Raw genomic sequence first — 20822 nt, 5'->3', positions numbered from 1 at the left:
CTGGTCTTCACGGTTATTGGACCTGCACCAGACTTTTCTTTATGGGGTTTTGTCAGGCAAGAAGTATACAAACCAACACCCACAAATTTGATTGAATTAAAGCAGTCCAATAAATCTATAATTGGAGTAAAAAGACTTCAACCCTTCAGACCGCATTAAATAATTTTCTAATTAGGTGTCGCATAAGCGTGACTAAGCATGAATTTCATTAACGACCCTTAATTATCAAAGAATGTACAACTGCTGGCGTACGCCGATGACATCGAGCCATAATAATCGCGCCGTGAGTTCTGTTTTCTCCAGACTGGATTAGGAAGCAGAGTAAATGGGTTTAGTAGCGAACGAGGGCAAGGCGAAATATCTCCTATCATCAAACAAACAGTCGTCGCGTTCGCCACTTAGCTCCCAGATCACTGTTGACAGTCATAACTTCGAAGTCGCAGATAATTTCATATATCTTGGAACCAGCATTAACATCAACAACAATTTCAGCCTCAAAATTCAACGCAAAATATCTCTTGCAATTAGGTGCTACTTTGGACTGAGTAGGCAATTGAGAATTAAAGTCCTCTCTTGACGAACAAAGACCAAACTCTACAAGTCACTCATTATCCCCGTCCTGGTATGTGGTGTAGAGGTATGGATGATGAAAGCATCTGCGTTAAGAGTTTCCGAGAGAAAGGTTCTGAGAAAGATTTATGGTCTTTTGTGCATTGGAAAGGACATTGATAGTTCAGAAAAGAGATTATGCAGTATCAAGAATTATCAAAAATAACTAATAAAATTTGCTATATAAAAAAAACAGTTTATGAATTCTAAAACTGTTTTTATTCATGATAGAACTCAGGAACTTCTTTAGCCGAGATAGTATACTGAGTGAAATCCATCAATGTAAAAAGTACTTGTAAGGGTAGAAGAAAATCGATATATGTTATTGATATACTAACCTCCCTAACCTTATATATATCCTAAAAGCTTATAGAAACGAGTTTCAGAAGTAGTCTAAAACCCTTAAAAAGAATACGCTTCAATATAATTTCATCTACTTGCCAAATTAAAAATTTACGCCAGACAAAACATTTTGAAAAGGAACACATTTGCTTGCGCTCAAGATGCCCTCAAATGGATGGCCAACAATTCAGTGCTGGCTGCCAGAAATTCAGAACCTGCCAGCCAGACACACTGACAACTTAATTGCCTGCAAGAGCAAAGAGCAGCAGCGAGGTGCAGCGTCCAGAACCAAGTGCTGGTGCAGGCTGCTTTCGAGGCGGCAGCTGAAGGTTAGTATTTTACAGCATAAAAATAGTAATCAACGGCAAAGTGCAACGAAAATGCTGAAAGTGAGGCGCTGTGAACGCAGACGAAATGTATCGGAGACGCTGCTGACAGCTCATAAGCACAGCTTTAAGTCAATTGCAATCAACGCCAAACAATTACGGCTCTCCTGCGCGCTGCGGAGCCCCCAAAATTGAAACATCGAACTGCGTTGCATGGCCGCTGGGAGCTGTGCACTCTAATGATGATAGCGTTTAACTACCACACAATGCAAACGTGTCAAGTTTAATTTTGCCTTACTTTTTGGCTGATTATGCGCTTTAGTAAAACAAATTTCGGACGCGCGGCTGAGACGCGCTGAGAATGAAGTCATTTCTTCGCTGGCGCGCTTTCACGCTGCCGCTTTGATTTGTATAATGCTCGCTGTGTTTTTGTTGTATTATTATTATCTTTTTTTTGGAATGAATTCGCCTTTTGTTGAATCATTAAAACGTGATGATACTAATGAGCTCGTACAAGCGCCAAAATGTTGGCCTTTGTATGGCGAATATTATCAATTTTTGGCTGCGTTGGTCCTTTTTCCTCGCTGGCGCCGTTGTTTCCGCGCGCTCCATGTTTCGCCTGATTGTTTCACGAACGCAGACGAAGAACATGCCATGTGTCAAGAGCGCTTTTGGTGTGGCATGTCCCTATTTAGCATGTCTCAGCGGGTAGTCGCTCCGCCATGGCAGTTCATCAGCGCAGAGCGTCGATAATTGTTGCCGTGTCTCAGCCAAGGTGAGTTAGAGAGGGCGCGCGGTGGTTCAAAGTTGCTAACTTCATTAAAACAATTAAATTGTACAAACCTTTGCTTTTACATTCTGCGCTGTGCTTTTCATATTGATTTGTGTAATCGTTGTTATTTTCAGTTTATTTTGTGGTTTCTCTTTTGATTTCTCGGTATTTGTTTGCGCGAAGCTTTTATTTGAAGAGTGTAGTGTACATGCGGTGACCTCGGCGTGCCACCTATCGTTCCATCTTCGTTTTTTGGCCAACTGCCTGTCTGCATTTTATGTTCATGCTCCATCTGCTATGCTCTGTCTCTGTCTCTGTAGCTCGGCAGTGTGCGCGCCGCGCGTGGGATTCTTCCAATTGCCTTTTACCGCAATTCACAATTCACTCGGCCACCTTCACCCGCACACACACACACACACAGACACCAGCACAGCGTTTAGTGCTTGAAACGCATAGCTTTTGCTTGTTTTCATCCGTTTCACTTCAATTCAATTTGAGTTAAACATTTGTCTACAACGCTTTTGTTGGCCTCTTGAAACAACAGCGAACTGAGCGCAACCAAACACAACAACAATAAAAAAAACAACAACGAGTTGTTTGAAAAAAATGTGTGATTAATTGGTTGATGTCTTGCACTTTTGCTTAATTTTTATTTCGACGATTTTATGACTACGTACCGCCTCCCGCACACCGCGCGCCACCGTCTGCGGCTGTTGCGCGCATCCAATTGAGCGTCGCTGAGGAATGGGCGTTTTTAATTTTCATAGCATTTAACAAGTTTCAATTTATTTGCTTTTATTTTCGCAGCAGCACGCCAACTCCTCCGCTTCGCCTTGCTGCCATGGCTGCGCTGCCTTCGCCGAGGCGTTTGTTTTCATAAGCAGCTGCTGTTGCTCACCGCACGTTGGCCGCTGGCTGTCTGTCATAATAAACTTCCCACTACCGCGTGTTTGCCTTTCTGACAGCATTTCTACTTAATATGTGTCGAATATTTAAACATTTACTGTCATTTAGCGGTAATATTGGCGTTGCCCCTTGTGCAAGCCATCATTCTTTCCACGCGCTCCAAATTGTGTACCTCCGCTTTTGGTGAATTTTCGGCATTCTCCCAATATTTGTTGTTCTAAATACATGTCTGCGGCATGTTGCGTGTTAATTGAGTTCAAGCTCACTCCTGTTTCACTTCATTGGGTATGACAGAGAGTCACTTCGTAATGAAATAAGTGAAGTGAGGGTACTTGGGGAAATAACTGACTGACTAACAAAGCTTTTCTAAGATAGAGAAATTACTGGGTTCCATATAAAGAATTTTTACTATAACAGTATATAAATTTACTTAAGTTGAACATACTTTGTCTTCGCATCCACCTAATAGCTGGCAAAGACTGACGCTTGTGTGGACCTAGCCATGAATCTTGAAATACATATATGAATAGAGCGTGATTAGAGAAAATTTTGTGTTGTTCTGTATTTCCAGTACATGTTTTAAGAAGAGAATAAAATTTCTTGCAAAAAGTTTTTCGCTCCTTGTTAGGACTCTTAAAAACTTACAGTTACAACATCAGATGTATATACTGAAATGGTGAAAAAAAATCCGTATCAAAAACATCAAATTTTTATTTTCGCTTTCCAAGTAGTCTTCTTTTGAGTCAAAACAAATATGTCAATGCAAATACGGCTGGAATGGCCTTACATGCCATTGACGAATAACTTTTAATGGTTTCAGTGGAATCTTGACACATTTTTAAATCTAGCAAAGTCGCCTCAAAATGCTTGCCTTTCATCTAACTTTTTAGGCAAGGAACCAAAAAAAGTCGGGCGGTTGCGGTGGCGTTGGGATACCGGCCTTGGTTAGGTAGATGTTCAGAAGAAAGGCGGTGTGAGCTAGGGCGTTGTCGTGGTGCAAATTCCAATCGACTACGATATTTTCTCGAACCCGATGGACCCTTCATTTGAGTCTCTTCAGGACTTCCACGTAAAACTTGGCGTTGACGGTTTGTCCAGGAGGAACAAATTCATGGTGGACGATGCCTTTGATTTTAAAAAAGCAATAATAATAATCAGCGTCCTCTTCTCGGCCCTCCAAAAAGGCCTCGAGCCACTATTCACAAAAACACGTTGCGCGAAAATGTTTGCCTTACTCTCCAAGTTCTTGGATACAACTGACCAGCCGCTCGTCCATTAGCTAGGAACGCTCTCTACCGAATCCAGTCGGTGCGCGCACCCTCCAAAGTACAGTCCCGGCGAAAGAAAATCATTCCTATTACTTTCCGAATAACCCTGGTTTTTTTTTTCAATGTTACCGCCAAATAAACCGTTTCGTATAATAAACCAAAAACTGCCAAACAGTTAAAATTTCATACCAACATTAAAACGGTACTACTAAAATTATAAAAAAATATGGCTAGAGATTCGCTTTTAGTTAAAATGAACCAGTCCGTGTCAATTTTGATCAGATGGTATATATTGGCACCGTGAACCGCGTATATGACATTTGCCCCGAAGTTTGTGACACCCAGAATGAAACATAGGACACCCTTTGAAATGTATATAAAAATAATCAGCATGACGAGGTAAGCCGAATTAGCCGTGTCAGTCGTCTATATGCTCTTCTGACTGTATCTCAGTTTTTGAGATATCGATTTAAATTTTTCACAGGTCTTTTTCACCCAAGAAAATGCTCATTTGAAGGAGATTCGGATCCTTATAGCATATTGTCATACAAACTGGCCAATCAAACTCTATTCCTTGCATCGAAAACTCTTTTATTTGGCAAGATATCTTTACGGAAATATCTTAAATTGATATACTATAAGTATACATATACTGAAGGTTGAGAAGCAATTAAAATAATTTTCTCAGATCGTTGTAAAGGTTCAAAAGTTCTCAATCGAACAAACCAAACTTTACATCAAATTTTGTTTTTCAACTCTCGACTCTAGAAGAAATATAACTCCAAAAAGCCGTGAAGAAGGAATGGACATGCTAGCCTCCTTCATTCCTTCGAATGTTATTTAATCGCAAATTCTTGTATGCGCACTCCTAAAGTATAAATTGGGTATGGTAAAGTGTATAAATCAAACTTTTAGTCATCTAATCTGAAAATTAGCGGGATTAGTGCAGCGGCGTGGCAAGTCCAATCTTCAAAGAGACGTCATTTAAAGTAAATGCCAATCCATTCCACTTCACTTTACGTCAATGAAAAATCAATTGCCTTTAAATTTGATAAATCGCAGACATGAATTTGAAATTTTGTCATTGCAACACCCGAGCTCACACACACACACACATACACGTACGTGCCACTGTCAATTTAATGCTTTAATCAAGTTGTCACTGTGGCAGTCAAAGCGGCCATTAAAGCAATTTACTCATTAGCCCACCGAAAAAGGCTTGACAAATCCGGCGATTTGCTGCCAACCACCGAACAAATACCACGCCAAGTAAATAAATAACTAAGGTGACCGTTCAAAAATGAAAAGCGCATGCATAAATTATGACAAATCAAAAATAAAATGACAAAAATAATAATAAAATAAAATTTAATACAAAATATGCTTGTGATTTCAATTAAAATGAAAAAAGCCACTTACGTCACAGCGTTGCTGACTTGTTTATATTTTGCGAAGGAAAAAATGTGTTGGCGTTCGAGCGCTGTTTTGGCGCGCCACTGGTGGCACTGGTGAGTGGTGTCCACCGTGCGCGACTCGTAATTAAACGCTTTTCTGATTTTTCGCCTTGCCAACCGCCGGCACCGATTCGTGTGCATTCAAGCGTTTTGGCGCGCCCGCCGCTGTCGTCGCACTTGCAGTGGTGACTGTTGCCACCCGAGGCGTGTTATGTGATCAGGCCATGAGTGGCAACTTTGGCAATTCAACTAAACAAAGCTCAGCTGGGCTAAAGCGCTGTTAAGTGGCTGCGCTCGTGTCAAATTTATAATTTTTTTTTATGCATATTTTTGCTGATATATTTGCATAAATGTCTGACCGATTTGTTTTTGTAATTCTTGAAATCGTATAAGTATGAAGTGAGTTTGATATTTCAAACCGACTATTGAACTCGGTCAAACGAATAAAAATATAGTAGCCGCTATCTTAGGAAAATGTTGCTTGAAATGTGCATAACGACTTCCTCAGCTCATGAGTTCATATGGAAATTTCTTTGGAAGCTTTTTTGGTATCGAAAGCTTTCGTGGTTTTTAAGATGCCTTGAAAATTTTCGATACCAAAAATCACTCAACTATATATGACAGGCTTGAGTTCGTATAGAAATTCGTTGGAAGCTTTAAAGCTTTTCTGTCTTCGAAAGCTTTGAAAGCATCTTAAAAGCTTAATTTATCACTGAACTACATATGGCACGCTTGAGTTTATAAGTTCGTATGGAAATATCGTTCAAAATTTTAAAGCATTTCTGGTTTCGAAAGCTTTCAAGTCATCTTAAAAGCACATTTTATCCCCTAACTACATGTATATGACAGGCTTGAGTTTATGAGTTCATATGAAAATTTTGTTGAAGCTTTAAAGCTTTTCTGGTTTTGAAAGCCTTCAGGGCGTCTTAAAAGCACATTTTGTCACTTAACTGTATAGAAAAGGTTTGTGATTATGAGTTCGAAAGGAAAAAGTTTTTTGAAGCTTTTAAGGTTTACTGGTTTCAAAAATTTTCACAGGTCAGACGTATCCAATATTAATTAATCTAAGGAACAGTGTGGGAAATATACTTGTATTAGAAAATCATTCTGAGAAATGACAAACTGAATACGAACCGAAGTCTATACTTTCTTAATAGAAAGCTTTAAGTGGGTTAAAAAGCAGTACGAAGAGACTGAAATCAGTTCTGTTATTACGAGTTACATTAAGGGTATATATTTCCAAAATTATGAACTTATATGGCATTTCGGACTAAACAACGTGCCGCATATGCGCCCTGACCAAAGTCAACGCCAAAAAATAAATATCGCCAAATGTCCGGCCGCTGCGCTTAGTGTCAACTGGCAATTATTGTAGCGCCATACCGCCATTCAATGTTGGCACTAACCACTCGGTCTGTCTGTCCGCCAACCACTGTTAGCTCTTTGGGCCGCACAATCTGCAACTGCCATAAATTCACAGGCATAACCGCTTGGCATGCGCAATAACAACAACAGTCACCCAAATGGCAATAAGGCGACATTGGAGACAAATATCTATTTGCCCAGCGCTTGGCGAGCGGCTCATTTGCATGCAACTGTGCATGCGGGTGCAACAGCACACACATATCCACCGCGCATGCGCAGTAAGCTTATAATTTTTCATTAATCAAATAAAAGCCAAAGAACATCAAACGACAAACGGTGGGGAAACGGGCGGCACCGCATGGCAGGCAGCGAATCAAAGTTGCAAGTGGGCCAGCCGCGCGCACACACGCGCACATAAATCATGCGAGAATTCGGTCACTAAGCCCGTTGCAGTGCACTATACTGAGACCCGAACACACAATCACATATACTCACAAAAGTATTAAAGAGTGCGCCGGCGCTGCATTTTATTGGGAAATTTCGATTTCACACGCGAATCTCGGCCGAATTGGGTCGCCTAAGGCCCGTCCAAAGCGCGCAGTTCGGCCGCCAGTGAAAGCGAAAGCATTTGCTCGTATTTGCAGCGCCTGTGGCACACTAACTGCAGGCTGTATGTGCGCGCCGCTGCTGCAGCTTCTGTTTGCACTGCCGTTGTGTGCCCGTTGAAGCGGCGGAAAATCCGCACCGAGTTGCAATTTTTAATTGTAATCGCTGCTAAAAATAAATGAATGGCCAACATAAAATAAATTGGTGTCAGAAATGTTTGCGCATTTGCATTCAGATAAAGAGTGCCACTTGTTTTTGCATTTTACGATTTTACGAGCGTATGACACTCACGAGATGGAATTTAGTGGCATGCACGCGCGCGGATTTTGCTGTTTCTGTGCAGCGGAGGAATGGTTGTTCGATGGCCGGATAAGTTGACATGTTTAAGAGAACAAGCTGGTTCGTTGAAAGTTGGTTATATTAATATTGGAGAGACTTGAAGTAATTAAGATTTTTTATAATTTTTTTTTTTTGCTAAGTATAATATATCATAACTGTGAGATATTTCAAATGGCAAGCGGAAGCATAAGTATTGGACTTTTTAATTATTTTTTAGTGTTGTTGGGAGTGTGACCATATGTTATCAACAAAGAACACAGTTATTCAAAATATAGAAAAAATGTTCCTTTATCTAATAATAATGGCACAGCACTCCCTTTCAACTTTGCGGAATTACGGCAGAGTACATCTCAGAAAATAACACTCAGAATGTAGCTGTACCATAAGAACATTAAAAAATTTAACAAAACTTCGTAAAGCTTTGTTGATTGACCGTAAAATTAAATTGAATGTTAATGGCATTTTAAGTGAATGCGTAGATCGCATCAATGGAGAACCAGCATTCATTCCTGGATAATATTCGAAAGAATATATCACGTCCACCACGCAGTAAAGAGAATATACTCGTAGCAGCCGTGGCTGAGAATGTACACGAAGACCGTAGAGAGTTAATTCGCCACCGTTCACAGCAACTCGCACTGACTTATGGAACGACTTGGCACATTTTACGTCGAGATCTTAAATTTAAAGCATACAAAATACAACTTATACAAGAACTGAAGCCCCTCGACCTTCCCAAGAGACATCGCTTCGCTTCATGGGCTCTTGAAAAGATTCAAAAAAATACAACGTTTTTGAATCAAATTTTGTTCAGCGATAACGGTCATTTCTGGTTCAATGGGTATGTAAACAAGCTAAATTGGCGCTTTTGGGTCGAAGAGCAACCTGAAGAGATTGAGCTGCAATTTCATCCAGAAAAAAAGCTTTGGTGTAGTCAGATCCAGTAAAAACGAAGGTTAGGTCAAAAATGATGCCGGCGACCGTTGTCGTCCTATTATAACCGAGTACAGGTATTTAATGCCTGAAATTGAAGCGTGTAATTTGGGAGACATTTGATGCAAGTGATTTATTGAGAGAACGGTCGGTTTCGAGCCGGTCGATTTGCCAACAAGATTCTATGATATCACACCTTTAGACTTTTTCCAGTGGGTCTAAAGTCTATGCGGATTGCTTCAATGCAGGCCTTGGAGCAAAACATCACGCGTGCCACGGCCAGTTACCAGTCGAAATGTTCGAAAGAGTCATCGAAAATTGGACTCAAGGGATGGACCATCTGAGACAATGATAATAAACATTCCCCATTAAATTTGAAATTTCTGTGTTTTTTTTTTTAAAACGTCATTTTTTATTGGCATCTCCAGCGATTACGTAAATCACATCAAAGTATGTCGAGCTTTCGCACCTTATAAGAACGAGTTTCTGGGACGCTTTGCAACAATCGGTATTTCACGGAATGGTGCTTGACAGGTGAAAGTCATTCAAAGCAACGGATTAATAAGACATAAATTAAGTTTATTATGTGTTGGACCTAACCAATTTCTAATTTAGGCCAAGTAAGATATGACTTTTCTAGAAATAATTCTACGAATAGTTTTCTTCTTTTTATAGAGGCACCTTGCGGCACAAAAATTATATTCGAGAAGAGGTCAAAGGTTAAAGCAAATATTATTTTTTTAATATTTTATGAAAGTAAGACTCGTTGCTGGTATTTTTTCTACTACATAAAGCGTAAGTATAATTTGAGTACAAAATAACTAGGATTCTTTCAAAGGGCAGCCAATGTTAACGTTTAAAATTCAGGTTATGAGTCACTCAAGGTCGCCTTTAATAATTTTAAATGTTTTTACTTTCAATACTCAAAACATAAATGAATAATTTAACCAAACATCCTAAATGCCAACAAAAGTGATGTCTCATGCCGAACAATGTCCCGTTAATTAACGATCACTACTGACATGCCAAAAAGCTGGTAAATGCCAAAAGTCACACCGATTGTTGCCAAAAATTAGAAGCAAAATACAAAAATATACAAACATACATATTGCAACACTTTGCTGGCGGCAAATATTTGTTGTTGGTGAACAAGTGTGCGCCCAAGGCACCACAGTTCATGCACCAGCTGACAATGGTACCGGCGAAGGGGCGCTGCAGAGGCGGTGAAGCCTTAAATTTGCAAGAGAATTACAAATATGATTACCAACAGCAGCCAGATAAAAATCAGCGACAAAGCGCGGCAACTGCAACTGCAACTGCTGCCACAAACAATAACGTCAGCGGCAATCTTGGGAACGACAGTCGAAATTAAAAAGTTATTGTTGCGCGAAATTGAGCTGAAATTGAAAAATGCTTTGCCTTTGAAATGTGATCTCTACCAAATGCTCGTTTGTGTGCGCATGTGTGTGTGTGTAAATGTATAGCTGTGCAGGTGCGATTGCGATTACGATTGCTATTTACCGATTGGCCATTCAAATGCGAATGTGAATTCGATATCATTTGTAGCCGCGTAATTTGCGTAGTCATTCGGCTGTGCGTGGCAAGATCGGAGCGGCATGCCACCACATATGCATGCCACCCGAAGTGGGCAAGCACCCACGCAACCTGCTGTAAAGACCTCACTTCGTTAAACACCATGGGTTGCATTGTGTTTGAGCGGCGTGCGGGCGTGCAACACACGACTTGCCACACTGTCAATCATTTTGAACAGCAACTACTTTGAGTTCCTCTGGTGTTACTACCTCACCATAAATGTCGGCTTATGCCAAGCGTTGGCTGCTCTACTGTCCACTCCTTATGCCTCCCTCCTCATATTTGCATCTTGCAAGCACTGCTGTCACACTTCATTGCTGCCTGCGCATGCGTTCGTGCACCAACTGGCAATAGCCAGCTAATGAGCCAGCATTCAATTTTTCGCAGTCCATTTCGTTTTGCATTTACATTCGTAACTGGCTTCGACGAGCGCTTTATCTCAGCTGCGTGCTCGGTTGCTGGCTCGCTTCGCCCCATACTAGCTCGTTGCCGAAGGTGCCTGGTAACGGGTGATTTGCATAGTTATTGCACATTTTTGTGGCGACTCGTCGAAGTCACATTGTTGCCGATTTGAATCTGTCGAGTCAATTGTGGACATTTTGTATGATTGATCGCGTCACATTAATCTGAGTGAATGAAGTTGTGGCATGTGCCATGTGAAATGGCGCAACTTAAGGCACGTACAAGTACATACTAAGGCTTACATAGACTTTTTCATGAAAATTTGCGTGAAGGTCATTTACGGTATGGCATTATTTTGACTCGAAATGAAAATCACTACCTCAGTTTCAGAATTGTTTAAGGCACTTAAATAACTTAGAGTTTAAGATTTCAAAATGAAAACTAACTCGCTATCAATTAATGTCTATTGACAGCTGTATCCCAGTTCCAGTTGAAATGTACATAAATGGAATGACCCTGGATGTAATAGCACATGTAAAGTTAGAGAAGATTTCCTAACACAAAAAGTATCTTCCTACACTTAAAATCATATTGTATAGTGAGTAGGGAGATTACATTTCTGAATTAGTTTGCGAAAATTTATTGAGATATACATTAAAGATGTAAGTTAGTCTGGAAAATTTAAGTTGTCTTTCTTGTCTCCTAACTCTATGGAAAGGATAGCGAGAGTCTCCTTATAAATATCATAAAATAAGAGGAGTATGACTTAAAGGATCCTAAACTAGAGCACACTTTCCGAACTGTTTTCTATTTAAGCTTACCAAACAGCGCCATTATATTTTTAGTGAACAACCCAGTTTAGTTTGTGCGAGGATATATCCAGAATTAGGCATACATAAGCCTTTTAAGTTGTCGGACTACTAAAGCATATTTCAAGCAGAGGCCTTTAATATTGCGAAAACCGCGGAGATAGCTTTCAACTTCAGACTCAACATCTACGTAGTCAACCAAGCAGCAATAAAGTTAGTAACCTTGTAAGGCATATCGACCAGAAGTAACTGGGGGAGCAGAGAATGTCCCCAGATACAAGTTACTTCACTTTAACTGGGTGCCGGGACACAAAGTCATCGATGGTATAGAGATAGTGGACAGTATTGCCAAAACTAGTGTACTGGTATCCAATAATGTGACTGAAATTGTCTTTCCGACGGAATCAGAGTTTCGACGAACTGCTGAGCCATAATATTCCGAAAGAGTTGGTGACAACTTTAGTGTCAATTGCACTTTGGTTCAGCACGTTTTTGTATTTTATTTTCACCCTTTCGAACTCCCAAATCGATATTTTATAAAATTCCACGTCACTGCCACACTGTTTGGTCTTAAGAAGTTGTCAAAGAGCGGCGAAAACCAAAACAAATGCGATAAAAACATAGCAGAATGTTTGATCAATTCTGAACTTAAACTCCGAACTCTTTCTCGCTATTTTTGCCGCCGAATGACTACTTGCAAATGATGTATCGGTCTCAATGCAATGTTAACACATTCCCTTGAACTTTGCGGGTCTTTTTCTATCACGTCGTGGATTCGTGCCTATCGCGCCTTTTCTGTCCATTTCTGTCCATTTCGATTATATTCTTGGAGGTTTCACTCGTATGTCTATCCGTAGTTGAATTCGAAAACGAACTTAAATGCTTAACCAGTTTATTTTGGAAAGTTATAGAACGTGAGCACCATAAGAAAGGTCCGAACGCAGGTAAAAAAATAAACAAAAGAAATAAAGGTCGAAAAGAGAGCCGTACGAGGCAAATGTGTCGCTCCGTTCCCCACTCCGTTCCCTTTATTCAAGAAATGCTGTAGCGACCGGAATAATTTGAATTTCGATTTCAAAATTTGAGAGAATGTTTATTACAGCGTATACTACTTATACGATTATGCAACAAAAAAATAATTTTTTTCGGAAATTGTACACTGAGACGATCCCATAAAATTTGTTGGATTGATCTATGGGGTAGCAATACAGAAAAAATCAAGTACAAATATTGTAGATAGATCAAAAATACACAAAATTATTACTCACTCTCAATAGAACAGACTATAGGAGCATAATTGGAATACTCACTGATCACAGTCTGGTGGTGGCACACGCATGCCTAATGGGGTTGACAGATCGAGATGACTCCAGGAAGTGTTAGGAATAAGGCACCAGAGAATCTCTTGAGAACTTGTGACGCACCAGTAAGGAAACACTTAGAACATTTGGGAGCTCCACGATATGCGAAAACTGGAAGAGATGTTGTTGATGAGGCCACAGAACCTATTGAAATTCGCCTAAATCGCAGGCATTCTGAAGAATGACTACTTCTTATAAACTACGTAGCGGCACTACATCTGACATTGCTAAGAACCAAAACTAGTCTACGCGTTGCTCATGAACCTGCCAGAATAACCTAACCTAACCTAATCTGGGAGGTGACCGTCAAGGTAGGCTCTATTTACAGGGTATATCGAGTCGATTTAGCCTTCTACGTCTGTCGGTCCGCTCGATCTAAAATTTTGCAACGTTTTTCTCATCCTAAGAAGCTACTCATTTAGGAGAGGGTATAGCTGCCGGACAAACTAAATGGTCGGAATAATGTGTAAATATGGAAAATTTCAAACTGAAATGTGTCGGTACAGCCCAAGCTAACATTTTTTTTGTTTCAAATTTCTGCTTAAAATTGTCGCTTCTCATATGTACATGGTACTGAGGCAGCTATTCGATTCTGAGGCCGTAACCCCTGAGCAAACAAAAATCTGTAGACTTGCATACAAAATTTAATTAACCATTTTGCAATACTAAATTAACAATTCTATCGATTTCATTTCAACAACAAACAACTTAAAACAATTGACAAAGTATGCTTCACTTGTTCAGATGTCAATTTTCAAGTGAAAAAGTAACTAATAGTTCAATTAAAAGAATTATTTGTATCGCGCACAAGAAGCTGACCTACTTCCGAGCGGCAAGATCAAAATTGCCCGCCGGCAATATTGCTGAGGACCAGCAAAAACACCAACAAGAACACATGATTTAAGTAAATAATAAATAAAGCTGACATCCGATGGCGTAATAACCTTTCGGTTTTCATTTTTTCACTGACAAGTGGACTGAGTGGCGTTCCCTCTGGTGTGACGGCGGCTGCGAGCGGCGCGGCATGCAACTTGTCCGCACAAAGCAATTGAATTCATTCAAAGCAAATATTGTGGTTTTTGTACGAACTCATTAGACATTGCCTGCGCTTTGTTATTATTGCTACACCCATTGTTGTCGCTGTTGTTGTTGTGCGTTGTGTTGTGGCAAGCGAATGCCGTTTGTTTGCTTATTGGCAGCGCACAAGCAAAGTAAAGAAAACTAATATCTCTAATTGGGTCAAGCCGCTGCCGGCGGCAATTTGTCCTAACATTTTGACTTCTGCTTCGTGCTGCCACTGCCACCGCTGCTGACACTGCTGCTGCCACTGGTAGTGCTGCCAATTGTATGTGTGTGTGAGTGTGTTTGTTGACTGTGATTGCTGGTGTTGTTATATACCACCGGCGCTGCCGCCTGCGCTGCGGTATTTATTGCAAGCAAACATTAATACTTATTTTGTTGTTGCTATAATTTTTAACTTTGCCCTGCCAAATACAGGCCAGCCAGCCGAGGCGCCGCAGCATGACAGATGCGCAATTTTAAGTGCTTCCTTTGTTGGTGTTTGTGGTGTAAGAATTAGAGCGAGTTTGTTGCTTAAGTCATTTGTTTGTGTTCGCAGCAAAAACAACGTGAAAGCGCGCGCTCTTGATGAGCCGCTGTGTGTGCGGCGCGTTTACCGCTAATCGTACAGTGTCTTCCGCTATAGCGCCCATTAGATTTTATTGTTTCGATGTGTCGTTTTGACGTGAAATTTCTAAGCTCCTCTGCCGTAATTACGCTGGACGCCGCCACTGAGCTGCGAAGAACGGAACTTGGTGTGTGCAGAAGCGTGAAATGATTTGCTGGCTCTGCCAAAGTGATTACCGCTTTTTGCCATTGCTAATAACGGTCCAACGCGTTGCTAATGTTGGTCATTATGAGAGTTGTGTAAAAAGTCGTAGATACAGTTGGCGCACATCGTCTGGATGCATGCCACAAATATTTCTGTGATTCTTTTATGATGTTTACTTAGTTTTTTATGAGTTATACTTCCTCAATGTAAGATTAATTTGTCGAAGCCAGCACAGCGATTTTGTTGAAGCAAAAAATCTCTTTTCCTTATTTCCAACTTCCCCGAACTTCCTTTTTTGTATGGTATGCACAGTGTAATTTGTAGCACGACCACCCAATCTTAATAGTGTTCATTATAAAACCATCTGTCATTCAACTAACTGAGACAAATTCATCGATGAACAATAATATCCATATAATAACGGGTGATTTTTTGAGGTTAGGATTTTCATGCATTAGTATTTGACAGATCACGTGGGATTTCAGACATGGTGTCAAAGAGAAAGATGCTCAGTATGCTTTGACATTTCATCATGAATAGACTTACTAACGAGCAACGCTTTCAAATCATTGAATTTTATTACCAAAATCAGTGTTCGGTTCGAAATGTGTTTATCGACAAATTTTGTTCAGCGATGAGGCTCATTTCTGGTTGAATGGCTACGTAAATAAGCAAAATTGCCGCATTTGGGGTGAAGAGCAACCAGAAGCCGTTCAAGAACTGTCCATGCATCCCGAAAAATGCACTGTTTGGTGTGGTTTGTACGCTGGTGGAATCATTGGACCGTATTTTTTCAAAGATGCTGTTGGACGCAACGTTACGGTGAATGGCGATCGCTATCGTTCGATGCTAACAAACTTTTTGTTGCCAAAAATGGAAGAACTGAACTTGGTTGACATGTGGTTTCAACAAGATGGCGCTACATGCCACACAGCTCGCGATTCTATGGCCATTTTGAGGGAAAACTTCGGACAACAATTCATCTCAAGAAATGGACCCGTAAGTTGGCCACCAAGATCATGCGATTTAACGCCTTTAGACTATTTTTTGTGGGGCTACGTCAAGTCTAAAGTCTACAGAAATAAGCCAGCAACTATTTCAGCTTTGGAAGACAACATTTCCGAAGAAATTCGGGCTATTCCGGCCGAAATGCTCGAAAAAGTTGCCCAAAATTGGACTTTCCGAATGGACCACCTAAGACGCAGCCGCGGTCAACATTTAAATGAAATTATCTTCAAAAAGTAAATGTCATGAACCAATCTAACGTTTCAAATAAAGAACCGATGAGATTTTGCAAATTTTATGCGTTTTTTTTAAAAAAAGTTATCAAGCTCTTAAAAAATCACCCTATATAAATAAGTTTCTCTTATGCTTTTACAAACATAATTGCTTTTAGTTTTACTTGGCTCTCCGACGAAATGGAGATCCAAGAAGTTGTCATCGTCGATTTTCTAATGGGTCTAATGGATTTTTTTATGCAAGAATTCGGGTTTCACTAAGTAACAACTTTTTAGAATATTTGTCCTAGCAGGGATATGAATCAATATGTACTAGCCGCCGATGATTCAAGGATACCTATTCAGAGTTGACCCATAGGTACATCACAGATTTTTCGAATTAAAAACTGATAAATTGTTTTCAATAATTTCTGTTATCCATTTAGATGCAATTAACAAAAAAAATAAGAAAGTTATGTAATATTTTGGAATCTTCCCCAGTATAATTGATGGAAGCACTTTCCACTATTCACTTGACCAATTTTTTAAGGGAAAGAATGCCCGTGAGTTCATCCAACGCTCCACAAAAAGAGTTATGGGTTGGGTTAGAGAACAACGCCAATTCGCTGGCTTCATAAAAGGCATGGCAATCAAGGTGCTTCAATCTTTGTCTGGCGAAAGCTGGACCGTGAAGTAAAAAGTGTTTAAATTCTTTCATCTCATCTTCTTCTTTGCATCTTTGAGAAGTTGTGAGCTTCAATAAATTTAACCTCACCGTGTGAGTGCCAATGGGACAATGTCCAGTTAGGACATCCATCTTTGTGGCCATGTAAACATGCTAAAAGTTAGTAGTTCCATTTACCTACTGCATTTAATTCTTGGACAGAAGGCTTACGCAACTCTAAAAGTGCTGGTCGCTAACTAACACTTACTGAGCTATAGAATCAGTAACCGAGTGCACCAAGATTGGGGAATACCTGCTCATTCCAATTCTTAAGGGGATTTAGGTAGGGATTCCCTTTCTATCCGGCTTTCCTGTCTCCGACGATTCCGCTGTGGCCAGGCACCAAGGCAAATTTAATATGAAAGTATATTAATACCTCTCTGTCCGCGAGCTCTAGGCTTGTTTAGCAGCTCTGTTTTCGGAGTATATGCTTACCTCCTTGAAAGAAGCCGCACTTTGTTGGAGTACATCTATTGCTACCTTAAGTGCAGCTACTTCTGCTTGAAAGATATCATAGTGTTCTGACCGTCTGAAACAAGAGTTGATTGAGAGCTCCGTACACAAACCTCTGCCACCAATATTCCCTTTGAGCTTCGATCCATCTGTGATCTGCTTCTTCTCTATAGACTCCGCCCCACCCACATATTTCTCAGAGGTTTGTGCGCGTAGAAGATGTGAGTGTACTCCGCAGCGCTATGGTCCAAGTTATCAAGGATGCAATCGAATTGAAAGAGAATTACGGAATATCTTACTCTGGGACCTTAATGTGTTGGGCTTCCAGGAGGCTAATAGTAATACTCGAAAGAAAGAATTTGCAGACTATGTCCACGGATGTTTTGCGGTTTACTACTTTCTACGCCAATTTGAAAAACATGGTTTTGAGAAAAGCTGAAGTACCGAACCGAAGCTAAATAAAACTGAGGGACTAGTTTGAATATATATCTACAGACAGACGGACAGACAGACGGACATGGCTAAATCGACTCAGCTCGACATACTGATCATTTATATATATGAAGCGATTACTTAATTGCAAAACTTAAATAAATCTTCTTATGTCGAGTGGTTAATTTAAAACTTTTAATATATACTTTATAGGGTCTCCGACCCTTCCTTCTGGGTGTTAAAAACTTTGTGACAAACTCAATACATCCTGTTCTTGGTATAAAAATCGGCCTGCGCGGCATCATCTACTTTTAATTGGCATTGCTTCCACAAGTTTCAAGTTCGGCTTTGGAAATTTAGATATTATTTTATTAGAACATGCATACGGTTATGGTAATGAAAACAAGAGTTAATATATTGACAGAACTTCGTGTATTTCTTCTTTAAATAAGAAACAAAGAGGGGTTTGAGTTACGATTGCTTCCGTAGACAAACCCTAAGCTTTAACGATGATACAGCTTCTAAAGATCAGCTGGAAAACAACAATAAATGCGTTCTTAGCGACACCAAACCTGCTTTGCTGGATGCTGCATTGGAAACTCGATCCAAAGGTAGTCTTCATGAGACACAGTTGTGATGACAGTATGCGAAAATTTCTGTTCTAACATTAAATATCATACAATTTGCACATTAACCAAAAATATTGATCACTTCGTTCTCTTCTTTGTGTTTTGTTTGGAATAGAACTACCATACGCCTAAAAATTCAGCCTTTATCACCGTTGAAATATAACTTTAACACTAAAATGCTAGCTCACATTAATAAAATCTTACTAGTTTTGAAATGATTTTCTTAAACTATTTATTCCCCACTTACTTGAAGGTAAATACCATGGTAACTCCACTCTGTAACTGTAACGGCATTTATAATGGAGTTCCAACACTTTCGTCGCGGTACAACCATATGAAAATAAAATGGGGAACTGCTAATTACTACTTCTATTATTTAGCGTTTGATTGAGAGTAAATTCGAGTTCATTCGAATTTCGCTTCGAGTTTTCCAATTACTTGCGAATTTCACACAACTAATTTCGGTGAATTAATTGACTGTGCGCTGCAAGGCGAAAGAAAGAGCAATCGTGCAACAATCAGCGCTTCGGCATTTCTCACAGGGAGAACTGGTCATAGGAAAATTAAAGCTACTGTTAAATGAGAAACACAATCGCGACGAACCGCGGAGCCGCTGATTATAGCGTCTAATTGCAACAAGTCAAGCACAACAGCGATGCCACAGTCCGTGTTTTATTGGCGGAATTAAAACAGCAAACAACAAAGAGCGCAGCATTCGTATAACGGTAGACCGTTGGCGACCGCGGTCAGCGTGAGAGTGGCAAGTGAGAAGGGCTTTGGAGGTATCAAATTTAAATATTGTTGGCTTACTTGCAACATTTTTGTTGTTTTTGTTGTCATTACGGATCTTAATTTACTTGTGTTTATGCGAAGATTTTTGTAGCTGCGCATCTCTGTTGGCTTATCGCCGCGTCCGAGGCGCGTTGCACGCTTGTTTTGACAGCCAGTGTTATTTGTTGCCTAATCAACGGTGTATCAATGTGACAGCAGCAATTGTGGCAGCTATGCTGTAAAAAGCAACAACAAAGGATCCTTTACAATTTGCACTTTGTGCTTTTATATGTGTTTTCGTTTGTTGTTGTAGTCGATTTTGTTGTATGTGCTTGAAGAACGAACTTCCTTCATTAACTTTTGTGCCGCAAGTGGGCGAGGGGTGGCGCACATGTTGCTGTTGCACCATCTACCGCCGCAGTGTTGTTTCGGTCTGCTGTTGCATGAACACATGTTGCACAAACACCTAGGTGCACACAAAAAAATTAATGAATTTCAGCAGAGTCACAACAGCAACAACCGCGATTGCGAAAGCAGGCAGAGGCAAGCAGTAGCACTGTGTGCACGTTGTGTTGCCGCTGACCACCGTTGCCGCCAGACACAATCTCCGCAACAGCGACGACAGGTGATGATTGAATTAACAACTGGCAGTGAAAATTTTGAATGTTGCACGGTTGCGGCGGTGTTGCTGGCGGCGCACAGCATTTGCAATGGCAGCAGCAACAAAAACTATGTACTCTGTGTTGTAGTTGCTGTTGTATAGCAAGCCTTGCTTTGCAGGGTTCATTTGTCGCGGTAATTGTGCGCACTTCCCGGCGCGTCTGTGTGTTGCACGAACGCAGACACGCACCGTTCGCGCCGCGCAGGCAACCGTTGTTCGCAACAGCAGCCTCCGCACTTGAAATGAGTCAAATTCGCCGTTTGCATGCCCCGGCAGCAGCTTTCACAATTTCATTTGCACATGTTATTGTTGTTGCGCGTTCTTGCCACATACGCAGACATGTACATGTGTACGACAATGCATATGTATGTATTTGACTTCGCGCATCTGTCTGCAACATTTGTTGCCTCATCAGCACCGATTGTTGATGTTACGTTTCTTTTGTGCTGTTTTGCCTCGTTCGTTCGCTTGTTTGGTCAGTCGCGCCACATTGCCGCTCGTCACCGACTGCCGGATGCTGCTGACCAGTAAGCAACAACAATTACAATTAAGTAAATGCAGAAGAAGAACATAAAAAAAGCAAATTTTAACGCACAGCTCACTTTTCGCTTTGTATGTTGCACGTCCGTTGTGGTCCTGTCCTTTGTCATCGTCATCGTCATCGTCGCCGTCGTCGGCGTTGGTGTTGGCGTCACCTTTGCCAACAGTGCTGCCATGTGTTTGCTGTGTTGCATTGTGTTGTATTTTTGATTTTCATTAGCCTGTCTCATTTTTCATTTCCCACTTTTGTTCGTTGTCACGTTTAATTTAACATTTTAGTGCTCCAAAACTCAATTGACACATTGTGACTTTATGTGATGACATACCCATGTTGCTGTATTTGTTCTCCTGAGCAGAAATTAGCATAGAGTATGTTCAAATCGAAGCTCAAATATTTTGAATTCCTTTAAAAGTTTTTCAGCTTTCAAATAGTCCATATTGGATCAACCATAGAAATGACTGCAACTTGTTCAAAGCGG

Source organism: Bactrocera dorsalis, chromosome 4, assembly GCF_023373825.1.
Source record: "Bactrocera dorsalis isolate Fly_Bdor chromosome 4, ASM2337382v1, whole genome shotgun sequence".
NCBI lineage: Eukaryota > Metazoa > Arthropoda > Insecta > Diptera > Tephritidae > Bactrocera > Bactrocera dorsalis.
Note: the sequence above shows the minus strand (reverse complement) of the source record.